Source organism: Pseudophryne corroboree, chromosome 2 (assembly GCF_028390025.1).
Source record: "Pseudophryne corroboree isolate aPseCor3 chromosome 2, aPseCor3.hap2, whole genome shotgun sequence".
Classification (NCBI taxonomy): domain Eukaryota; kingdom Metazoa; phylum Chordata; class Amphibia; order Anura; family Myobatrachidae; genus Pseudophryne; species Pseudophryne corroboree.
In genome coordinates, this window is record NC_086445.1 from 817,459,456 (window position 1) to 817,472,405 (window position 12,950).

The 12,950-nt window shown below is 46.5% G+C and overlaps 1 protein-coding gene across 1 annotated transcript in view; it reads right to left on the reverse strand.

Annotated features, from left to right (window-relative positions):
• The window catches only part of LOC135049805 (acetylserotonin O-methyltransferase-like), an 88,518-nt gene that overhangs the window by 2,762 nt on the left and 72,806 nt on the right, over positions 1-12,950 (reverse strand). The gene's annotated exons all lie outside the window — the stretch shown is intronic.

The window sequence follows — 12,950 nt, forward strand, 5'->3', positions numbered from 1 at the left end:
TTTAGCTGCTGGACTACTGATCTCTGTTCCTCCTTAGTAGAGGAAGCTGCCACCAAACATAGGAAAAAACTGTCCTGGCTCATTTTCCAGAATCATGCACAATATTAAAGAAGACCACCAGACACACAGTAACTCAAGTTGCCAGTTAAAATATATGCTGAATGACTGTTATTGCTGATAGCATTTGGCTGTTTCTGTCTCAGTCTTACTCTGTTACCCTTCATTCCAACCAGCTGCACCACTAGTCTGCTGTGTACTGTAGCTGAGCACATGCAACTTTTAGCAATTACAGTTGATTCAGAAGTGTATGAATCTCAGCTTCATCTCTACTTGCGGCTATAATATGGATGTAATTGGGTAGCAACTGAGCAAATACATGTACAGTAGTATTCTGAGGGGATGTAATAGGCATAAGGGTGAAATTGTGGACTATTCAGAGTTAAGCATGTACAAATATACAGATGATTTCTGATGTTCCCTTGCACCCAAGTACAAAACTGGACTGATAGTGATAAGAAGTGTGTTAATACCAAATGCGCTGTGAAGAATACACTTGGACAGATAAACAATATACATATGCAGCCTCGGTCATTTCACCTGACCGTGGCGCAGGCGTGCACTCCCGTGCGATCCGTCCGCCTAGTCACGCCGGGAGTGCACAGAGAGACGCTCCCATTCAGAGAGTCCCTGTCCGGGCGCACGGACGGAGACGCCTAGTCACAGAAAGAGGCTAAATAACGGAGACTCCATCTATATCAACATAACAGATACAACACATATCAAATAAGAATTTGTGGATTATGAGTCCTCGGCGCTTCCTCCTTTTGTCAAAAAGAGTCATCTGTCCTCATATAAGAAATAATATAAATGAAAAGGGAAGATAAAAATAAATATAATTAGATGTATTCTAAAAAAACTCCAATTGACACCTGAGTCTTTAGAGAATTGTGTTCTTTTCTCCAAGAAAATAATAGAACTCCCAAATCCCCAATAGTTAGGAATAGATTGGCCTTTGTTAACTGTGGCTCATTTTGAAGGATTGTGTGCAAGCTCTAAACCCATGCTTATATCTCCTAAGGAAGACTTGTAATGGTACCAGCCGCTCACAAAAGGTCAAGCATGTAACAAAAAAACTATATACAGTATCTAGTGCATTACCGTTTTCATAAAAATGGAATGCACAATAAAAGTTAAAATAAAACGATAAACTTCACAGCATAAACTAGCAAGTGGGGAAAGTCCATAGACCGGAAATGAAACTTGCTTGCATTCCCTGATACTGTACTTGAAGTCAACACATACTCAAGTTACATGGATAAAGCAGCCAAATATATTTTTTCCACCCACCATTTTTTGTACTCTCATTTAGACCACAACATAATGGCTGTGCCTGTTAGACTACAAAAAACTGGCACTGGCAACCCCTTGAGTTCTCCTGCTGATCTGCTCAGACAGATGAGTTGATTCTCTACAATGATGATAGGAAGCCCCTCTAATCCTGCACCCAGGGCAAGTGCCCACTTAGCCCCCATCCCCCCTAGTTGCAGCCCTGTCTATATCATATGTAAAAAACATGCTGCAGATAATAGATTATCTTATAAGAGTTGAAACAAATTCAAATAAACTATAATTAAAAAGTAGAGTTTCACAAAACAATGTACATTAAATGCCCTTTGTGTAAGGTGCCTCTTATAGGATATAGAAGGAACTAATCAGCCCCAATAGCAACTGCAGTAAGCAGTAATAAAACTGCCTGTTCCTGGACACAACTACAGTAGATTGTTTCGTTAACAGACATTGGGCCTAATTCAGACTGGATAGCTGCAGCAGCAGCGATCACAGTCTGAATCCTTTTGTGGAGGGTGCACGCGCAGTTGGCGCACCCCGGGAGCCCAGTGAGATGCTGATTGAGAGGCAGAGGCGGTCATGGGGTGGGAGGGGGCTTGAGTGGGTGTGCCAATGGCATTAGAATGCTGTTGGCGGGGCACGGTCCGGACAGCGGAGGCGTGTCCGGACCATTGGGGGGGTCACCCGCGGCGATTAGTGGCCTGCCAGCGCGCAGGAGATGAGCTGGCAGGGAGCTACTTGGCAGGTACAAAAGCATCACCACCGTGCAATGCTTTTGTATCTGTGTGGGGGGTAGGGCCTGACATGCTGGGCGGATTAGGCCTGTACTGGGCGTCCCCCTGCATGTCAGAGTAAATGATCATAGATGTGCTAAATCTAGCCATTCTGCGCAACCATAAGATAAAGCTGGGTACACACGAGACGGCATGAAACATGACCAATATCAGCTGACGATTTCCCATGAACTTCCCGGAGTTCCGGACAAATTATATAGTGCGTACACACTAAGCGATTTTTACAAATGACCAGTGATATACAGGAGTCGTCAGATATTACCAAATTGTTGTGTTTCATTCTAATTTAAAATGTCATTTGTTGTTCGTAGCATACACATTGCACAATATGCACCTTGTCGTTAACGGCATCGATGAGATTGACCTGCATGTACAAACGATAGAGGACCACGTTATCGACCCATGGGACCTATCAAACTATCGTTGACGATATAGGAGGTCATTCTGACCCGTTCACACGCAGTTGCGGTGCGAACGGGTCGCGGCAGCGCCCGCAATGCGATGCCGCCAGCGCAGATCGCATGAAGACTGACAGGCGGGAGGCGTACCGGGGCGTCAACTGACCGTTTTCAAGGCGTGGTGAGGCGAACGCAGGCGTTTGGAGGGCGGATGTCTAACGTCAATCTCGGGACCTTCGCCGCTGGATCCGTCGCACAGGGTAAGTAACTATTACCCTGGTCTTGTTTTGCAATAAACTTTTTTAGCATAGCAGGGCTGCACAAGCGATCGCAGCCCTGCTATGCTAAAATACACTCCCCCATAGGCGGCGTCAAGTTGATCGCACGATCAGCAAAAAGTTGCTATGTGCGATCAAGTTTGAATGAGGGCCATAGTGCATACACACTTTAGTAATGTTGTTTACAAATGTCAGAATCTCCAATATTATTCAAAAAGACATCTTGTGTGTACCCAGCTTTACTTGGAACTCCAATAATCAACTGTTGTGCAATGGATGATGACTATCTTTACACAAATGCTGCTATTTTTGAGGCTGCCATCCAGGGCCGGTTCTATACCTTGTGCCCACTGCAAAAGTTTCCACCCTCCCGTGGCAAAACAATTAGTGTGCGGCAGAGGCGCCAGTCAAAAAATAAGGGCATGGCCACAGTTATGCCCCCACATTTGTCCCAAGTAGTTGTGCCCCCCAGTTGATTTGCCCCAGTAGATTTGTCCCCTGTAGCTGTGCCCCCTGTAGCTATGCCCTCTGTAGCTATGCCCCCAGTAGTTGTGCCCCGTCGCTGTGCCCCTGTTGCTTTGCCCCAGTAGTTGTGCCCTCTGTTGCTTTGCCCCCTGTTGCTTTGCCCCCAGTAGTTGTGCCCCCTGTTGCGTTGCCCCCAGTAGTTGTGTCCCCTGTCGCTGTGCCCCCAGTAGTTGTGCCCTCTGCTGCTGTGCCCCCAGTAGATGTGCTCCCTGTCATTGTCAAACACACACACACACAAAAAAAATACCACTGCCCCGCTCCTGCTTCTCGACCGCTGCTGCTCCATTTGACCTCCCGCGGCTCCTCTCTATGGGAGAGACGTCATGACGTCTCTCCCATAGCAGCGTTACACAGACACTAGAGGTCAATAATGACCTCTAGTGTCTGTCACTGGAGCCGGCTGCAGCAGACGCCCACACAGCCCACGGCGTCTGCTGCAGCCGGGTGCGGGTAGGCGGGGGTGATTGCGGCCGCGCCCCCAGGCCGCAGCCCCCGGGTGCAGGCACTGCTTGCCCGCACCAAGAACCGCTCCTGCTGCCATCTCAATACCTTTCTAGGCAGCTGCAACATTAGGATCATTTCAAACATTGGCTGTGAATGCATTAGTGTACATTTAATCAGGCCATGAGCCTTTATGTACTTTAGTACTTTGTAAGTTCCATTTTTATGCCACTTACTGTAGCTACTGTAACAAAATGTGGACAAGTTTTACTGGTCAAACTATAAAATACAAGAGAGTGACAGCCTACTGGGTAGGTGTATCACCCCTGTCCTCAGCAGTGCTTGCAGCATAATCATCATCCTCCTCATCCAGTCAGCGTAATATTACTAGTATACAATTCCAGGTCATTCACAAGCAAGCTACTCTGTGTATCACTGACTTCACTAAGAAACAAACTGGTGTCAATAGGTTGCAAAATCTTAGAAATATCATAGCAAAATAGGAGGCCCCATTATGACCCTCCTGAGTATTCCTCACTAAAGAAAATATTGAAGGAATACATTTTAAAATGCACCATTCTTTGCACACACAATAAACTTGGAGGATCAAAACTTTATAAAAGAAAGAGATATCTGCAGGAGAATCTGTGTTCTGTATATTCCTAGATATTTACAGCAGTTATCAACTGCACATAGGGGGTAATTCAGAGTTGATCGCAGCAGCAAATTGGTAAGCAGATGTGTACTGCGGTGGGGGGGCAGATATAACATTTGCAGAGAGAGTTAGATTTGGGTGGGTTATTTTGTTTCTCTGCAGGGTAAATACTAGAGATGAGCGCCTGAAATTTTTCGGGTTTTGTGTTTTGGTTTTGGGTTCGGTTCCGCGGCCGTGTTTTGGGTTCGACCGCGTTTTGGCAAAACCTCACCGAATTTTTTTTGTCGGATTCGGGTGTGTTTTGGATTCGGGTGTTTTTTTCAAAAAACACTAAAAAACAGCTTAAATCATAGAATTTGGGGGTCATTTTGATCCCAAAGTATTATTAACCTCAAAAACCATAATTTACACTCATTTTCAGTCTATTCTGAATACCTCACACCTCACAATATTATTTTTAGTCCTAAAATTTGCACCGAAGTCGCTGTGTGAGTAAGATAAGCGACCCTAGTGGCCGACACAAACACCGGGCCCATCTAGGAGTGGCACTGCAGTGTCACGCAGGATGTCCCTTCCAAAAAACCCTCCCCAAACAGCACATGACGCAAAGAAAAAAAGAGGCGCAATGAGGTAGCTGTGTGAGTAAGATTAGCGACCCTAGTGGCCGACACAAACACCGGGCCCATCTAGGAGTGGCACTGCAGTGTCACGCAGGATGTCCCTTCCAAAAAACCCTCCCCAAACAGCACATGACGCAAAGAAAAAAAGAGGCGCAATGAGGTAGCTGTGTGAGTAAGATTAGCGACCCTAGTGGCCGACACAAACACCGGGCCCATCTAGGAGTGGCACTGCAGTGTCACGCAGGATGTCCCTTCCAAAAAACCCTCCCCAAACAGCACATGACGCAAAGAAAAAAAGAGGCGCAATGAGGTAGCTGACTGTGTGAGTAAGATTAGCGACCCTAGTGGCCGACACAAACACCGGGCCCATCTAGGAGTGGCACTGCAGTGTCACGCAGGATGTCCCTTCCAAAAAACCCTCCCCAAACAGCACATGACGCAAAGAAAAAAAGAGGCGCAATGAGGTAGCTGACTGTGTGAGTAAGATTAGCGACCCTAGTGGCCGACACAAACACCGGGCCGATCTAGGAGTGGCACTGCAGTGTCACACAGGATGTCCCTTCCAAAAAACCCTCCCCAATCAGCACATGATGCAAAGAAAAAGAAAAGAAAAAAGAGGTGCAAGATGGAATTGTCCTTGGGCCCTCCCACCCACCCTTATGTTGTGTAAACAAAACAGGACATGCACACTTTAACCAACCCATCATTTCAGTGACAGGGTCTGCCACACGACTGTGACTGATATGACGGGTTGGTTTGGACCCCCCCCAAAAAAGAAGCAATTAATCTCTCCTTGCACAAACTGGCTCTACAGAGGCAAGATGTCCACCTCATCTTCACCCTCCGATATATCACCGTGTACATCCCCCTCCTCACAGATTATCAATTCGTCCCCACTGGAATCCACCATCTCAGCTCCCTGTGTACTTTGTGGAGGCAATTGCTGCTGGTCAATGTCTCCGCGGAGGAATTGATTATAATTCATTTTAATGAACATCATCTTCTCCACATTTTCTGGATGTAACCTCGTACGCCGATTGCTGACAAGGTGAGCGGCGGCACTAAACACTCTTTCGGAGTACACACTTGTGGGAGGGCAACTTAGGTAGAATAAAGCCAGTTTGTGCAAGGGCCTCCAAATTGCCTCTTTTTCCTGCCAGTATAAGTACGGACTGTGTGACGTGCCTACTTGGATGCGGTCACTCATATAATCCTCCACCATTCTATCAATGTTGAGAGAATCATATGCAGTGACAGTAGACGACATGTCCGTAATCGTTGTCAGGTCCTTCAGTCCGGACCAGATGTCAGCATCAGCAGTCGCTCCAGACTGCCCTGCATCACCGCCAGCGGGTGGGCTCGGAATTCTGAGCCTTTTCCTCGCACCCCCAGTTGCGGGAGAATGTGAAGGAGGAGATGTTGACAGGTCGCGTTCCGCTTGACTTGACAATTTTGTCACCAGCAGGTCTTTCAACCCCAGCAGACCTGTGTCTGCCGGAAAGAGAGATCCAAGGTAGGCTTTAAATCTAGGATCGAGCACGGTGGCCAAAATGTAGTGCTCTGATTTCAACAGATTGACCACCCGTGAATCCTTGTTAAGCGAATTAAGGGCTGCATCCACAAGTCCCACATGCCTAGCGGAATCGCTCCCTTTTAGCTCCTTCTTCAATGCCTCCAGCTTCTTCTGCAAAAGCCTGATGAGGGGAATGACCTGACTCAGGCTGGCAGTGTCTGAACTGACTTCACGTGTGGCAAGTTCAAAGGGCATCAGAACCTTGCACAACGTTGAAATCATTCTCCACTGCACTTGAGACAGGTGCATTCCACCTACTATATCGTGCTCAATTGTATAGGCTTGAATGGCCTTTTGCTGCTCCTCCAACCTCTGAAGCATATAGAGGGTTGAATTCCACCTCGTTACCACTTCTTGCTTCAGATGATGGCAGGGCAGGTTCAGTAGTTTTTGGTGGTGCTCCAGTCTTCTGTACGTGGTGCCTGTACGCCGAAAGTGTCCCGCAATTTTTCTGGCCACCGACAGCATCTCTTGCACGCCCCTGTCGTTTTTTAAAAAATTCTGCACCACCAAATTCAAGGTATGTGCAAAACATGGGACGTGCTGGAATTTGCCCATATTTAATGCACACACAATATTGCTGGCGTTGTCCGATGCCACAAATCCACAGGAGAGTCCAATTGGGGTAAGCCATTCCGCGATGATCTTCCTCAGTTGCCGTAAGAGGTTTTCAGCTGTGTGCGTATTCTGGAAAGCGGTGATACAAAGCGTAGCCTGCCTAGGAAAGAGTTGGCGTTTGCGAGATGCTGCTACTGGTGCCGCCGCTGCTGTTCTTGCGGCGGGAGTCCATACATCTACCCAGTGGGCTGTCACAGTCATATAGTCCTGACCCTGCCCTGCTCCACTTGTCCACATGTCCGTGGTTAAGTGGACATTGGGTACAACTGCATTTTTTAGGACACTGGTGAGTCTTTTTCTGACGTCCGTGTACATTCTCGGTATCGCCTGCCTAGAGAAGTGGAACCTAGATGGTATTTGGTAACGGGGGCACACTGCCTCAATAAATTGTCTAGTTCCCTGTGAACTAACGGCGGATACCGGACGCACGTCTAACACCAACATAGTTGTCAAGGCCTCAGTTATCCGCTTTGCAGTAGGATGACTGCTGTGATATTTCATCTTCCTCGCAAAGGACTGTTGAACAGTCAATTGCTTACTGGAAGTAGTACAAGTGGGCTTACGACTTCCCCTCTGGGATGACCATCGACTCCCAGCGGCAACAACAGCAGCGCCAGCAGCAGTAGGCGTTACACGCAAGGATGCATCGGAGGAATCCCAGGCAGGAGAGGACTCGTCAGAATTGCCAGTGACATGGCCTGCAGGACTATTGGAATTCCTGAGGAAGGAGGAAATTGACACTGAGGGAGTTGGTGGGGTGGTTTGCGTGAGCTTGGTTACAAGAGGAAGGGATTTACTGGTCAGTGGACTGCTTCCGCTGTCACCCAAAGTTTTTGAACTTGTCACTGACTTATTATGAATGCGCTGCAGGTGACGTATAAGGGAGGATGTTCCGAGGTGGTTAACGTCCTTACCCCTACTTATTACAGCTTGACAAAGGGAACACACGGCTTGACACCTGTTGTCCGCATTTCTGGTGAAATACCTCCACACCGAAGAGCTGATTTTTTTGGTATTTTCACCTGGCATGTCAACGGCCATATTCCTCCCACGGACAACAGGTGTCTCCCCGGGTGCCTGACTTAAACAAACCACCTCACCATCAGAATCCTCCTGGTCAATTTCCTCCCCAGCGCCAGCAACACCCATATCCTCCTCATCCTGGTGTACTTCAACACTGACATCTTCAATCTGACTATCAGGAACTGGACTGCGGGTGCTCCTTCCAGCACTTGCAGGGGGCGTGCAAATGGTGGAAGGCGCATGCTCTTCACGTCCAGTGTTGGGAAGGTCAGGCATCGCAACCGACACAATTGGACTCTCCTTGTGGATTTGGGATTTCAAAGAACGCACAGTTCTTTGCGGTGCTTTTGCCAGCTTGAGTCTTTTCAGTTTTCTAGCGAGAGGCTGAGTGCTTCCATCCTCATGTGAAGCTGAACCACTAGCCATGAACATAGGCCAGGGCCTCAGCCGTTCCTTGCCACTCCGTGTGGTAAATGGCATATTGGCAAGTTTACGCTTCTCCTCCGACAATTTTATTTTAGGTTTTGGAGTCCTTTTTTTACTGATATTTGGTGTTTTGGTTTTGACATGCTCTGTACTATGCCATTGGGCATCGGCCTTGGCAGACGACGTTGCTGGCATTTCATCGTCTCGGCCATGACTAGTGGCAGCAGCTTCAGCACGAGGTGGAAGTGGATCTTGATCTTTCCCTAATTTTGGAACCTCAACATTTTTGTTCTCCATATTTTAATAGGCACAACTAAAAGGCACCTCAGGTAAACAATGGAGATGGATGGATTGGATACTAGTATACAATTATGGACGGGCTGCCGAGTGCCGACACAGAGGTAGCCACAGCCGTGAACTACCGCACTGTACTGTGTCTGCTGCTAATATATAGACTGGTTGATAAAGAGATAGTATACTCGTAACTAGTATGTATGTATAAAGAAAGAAAAAAAAACCACGGTTAGGTGGTATATACAATTATGGACGGGCTGCCGAGTGCCGACACAGAGGTAGCCACAGCCGTGAACTACCGCACTGTACTGTGTCTGCTGCTAATATATAGACTGGTTGATAAAGAGATAGTATACTCGTAACTAGTATGTATGTATAAAGAAAGAAAAAAAAACCACGGTTAGGTGGTATATACAATTATGGACGGGCTGCCGAGTGCCGACACAGAGGTAGCCACAGCCGTGAACTACCGCACTGTACTGTGTCTGCTGCTAATATATAGACTGGTTGATAAAGAGATAGTATACTCGTAACTAGTATGTATGTATAAAGAAAGAAAAAAAAACCACGGTTAGGTGGTATATACAATTATGGACGGGCTGCCGAGTGCCGACACAGAGGTAGCCACAGCCGTGAACTACCGCACTGTACTGTGTCTGCTGCTAATATAGACTGGTTGATAAAGAGATAGTATACTCGTAACTAGTATGTATGTATAAAGAAAGAAAAAAAAACCACGGTTAGGTGGTATATACAATTATGGACGGGCTGCCGAGTGCCGACACAGAGGTAGCCACAGCCGTGAACTACCGCACTGTACTGTGTCTGCTGCTAATATAGACTGGTTGATAAAGAGATAGTATACTACTAATATTATATATACTGGTGGTCAGGTCACTGGTCACTAGTCACACTGGCAGTGGCACTCCTGCAGCAAAAGTGTGCACTGTTTAATTTTAATATAATATTATGTACTCCTGGCTCCTGCTATAACCTATAACTGGCACTGCAGTAGTGCTCCCCAGTCTCCCCCACAATTATAAGCTGTGTGAGCTGAGCAGTCAGACAGATATATAATATATATAGATGATGCAGCACACTGGCCTGAGCCTGAGCAGTGCACACAGATATGGTATGTGACTGACTGAGTCACTGTGTGTATCGCTTTTTTCAGGCAGAGAACGGATATATTAAATAAACTGCACTGTGTGTCTGGTGGTCACTCACTATATAATATATTATGTACTCCTGGCTCCTGCTATAACCTATAACTGGCACTGCAGTAGTGCTCCCCAGTCTCCCCCACAATTATAAGCTGTGTGAGCTGAGCAGTCAGACAGATATATATAATATTATATATAGATAATAGATGATGCAGCACACTGGCCTGAGCCTGAGCAGTGCACACAGATATGGTATGTGACTGAGTCACTGTGTGCTGTGTATCGCTTTTTTCAGGCAGAGAACGGATTATAAATAAAACTGGTGGTCACTGGTCACTATCAGCAAAACTCTGCACTGTACACTACTGAGTACTCCTAATGCTCCCCAAAATTAGTAAATCAAGTGTCTCTCTAATCTATTCTAAACGGAGAGGACGCCAGCCACGTCCTCTCCCTATCAATCTCAATGCACGTGTGAAAATGGCGGCGACGCGCGGCTCCTTATATAGAATCCGAGTCTCGCGATAGAATCCGAGCCTCGCGAGAATCCGACAGCGTCATGATGACGTTCGGGCGCGCTCGGGTTAACCGAGCAAGGCGGGAAGATCCGAGTCGCTCGGACCCGTGAAAAAAAACATGAAGTTCTGGCGGGTTCGGATTCAGAGAAACCGAACCCGCTCATCTCTAGTAAATACTGGCTGCTTTATTTTTAAACTGCAATTTAGATTTCAGTCTGAACACACCCCACCCAAATCTAACTCTCTCTGCACATGTTATATCTGCCCCCCCCCCCCCTGCAGTGCACATGGTTTTGACCAACTTCTAACAAATTTGCTGCTGCGATCAACTCTGAATTAGGCCCATAGAGCATTGCAGTAACTGTAAAAATACCTTCTGCCATGCTACCCACTGAGGTAGTAATTGGGTGGAATTTCACAATTTACAGTATATGGTTCAGACAGTGGAGCAATAGTAAGCCATCAAGACCTACTTTATCAAACAAGCCTTGATATAAGGGGTGAGAAACATGAGGAAAGTCTGTAGAAGCTGAAGGAAAATATGAAAGTGAGTAATTGGCTAGTATGTTGCCCCTTATCTTTTTCCCACAGATAGTAGAGTTCAGTAGGAGACTCCTCCAATAGTGGAACCTTCTGCATCACGTCAGTAGGGGAAATCTATTCTATTCCTGGTGCAACTTCACTAAAGGAACCATCAGACCGTAAGTTGGAGACTATGCTTAAGTTTATCAGTGGTAGGGGTAATCCTTCACACTGCTCTTGTCAGTTCCTCAGTTAACAGGGCCATAGAAACCTGGGCCAAGGAGCCGTCAATAGGGTTGCAAGCTGGTACCTCAGAAGTAACACTTGTCACACTAGCAGAACAAACCTGTTACTCTACTGTCGATTTAAGCAATGCCACCAGTGATGTAGGCATGCTTAACTCTCCTATTTTCATGTAGACAGTCTCAGCAAACTGAGCCCTATAGCTTCGCCAGAGGCAGGCAGATGTTATATCTAAAAGAGAATGTGGAGGCTCGTCCTTTTTTCAGGTAACATTTTATTGACCTGGAGCTAGACAAGTATTTCTCCGGCTAAGTAAATCCATGTATCTGTCGTCCGCCTCATCAGCTCCACATACATCATACTCCGGGTCCTCATTCTGGTTCTTTTCATGTAAACTCCAGAAGTCATGTCAGAGTTTACCCCATTCACAATTTCAATGGAGGGAAAAGTTATTGCAGTATTTACCTTAACTCTTCAGATTCTGGTAAAGCATGGATTGCTCACCAACTTCCCAAAGTCACACCTGAAGCTAGCTCAGAGACTCCGGTTCCTAGAGATGATCTTCGAAATGGTGCTACAGGAGTTGGTACGGTTAGTACCTCTCAGTGGTTTTGGGTCACCTCTGCATATGTCTTCTGGGCAGGGTGTCGGACTACTTCAAAACCACCCAGTACGGTCAGTTTCACCTTCCAATTGAATCTCTCCCAAAGGATTGGGTCACCTTTGCTGATGCATCAACTAGTTTGTCTAACACTCTTGCCTTCTAGAGGGTTGTTGATTTGGAGTATAGAACTGGCTTCTTCAAGAATAGAGTGTGAAGATGGAGGTGTGAAGGTGGAGATTCACTTACAGGGTGTTGGTCTTGTCAGAAGTCATCTCTCCCAATCAACATACTGGAACTCAGGGGGGTTTACACTGCCTTTCGTCTGTACTTTACTTGGAGATCAGGCAATTTGAGTCCAGTCAGACAACGCCATGGCTGTGGCATATATGAACAAATTGGTAACTTGAAGCATAGGGCCAATGCGTGAAGTAAGTTGCAACCTCCTCTGGTGAAATGTATGCCACAGTGATTTCATCAGTTTTCATCCCCGGAGTTCACAATTGAGACGCTGACTACCTATATTGTCAGGATCTTCATCCAGGAGAATGGGCACTCCATCTACCAGTTTAAACACAGCTAGTCAATATTGGTGAGTGAATTTTCATATGACCCTATGATGTCTGTTCCCTAGGAAAAAGATACCTTTATAAGAGGAAATCTCACTGTACGTCGGTGAGTAAGGTACATCCGACAAGCAGGAATTGCATCATATCATTTATTGATTGAATACTTGAATTCTCTATACAAACAGCGCTGTTGGACCACTCCTTTTGTGTTTGTGTCTCTAGAATTTGTCAAGTGTTGGTACTCTTGAGAGTTTGGACCTCAGCTGCAGTTTGCTGTTTAAGGCGCAAAGGAAACATCAATCTGTTTTTGTTACAGCTAGTCAATTGTTGGGAAAAACTTCA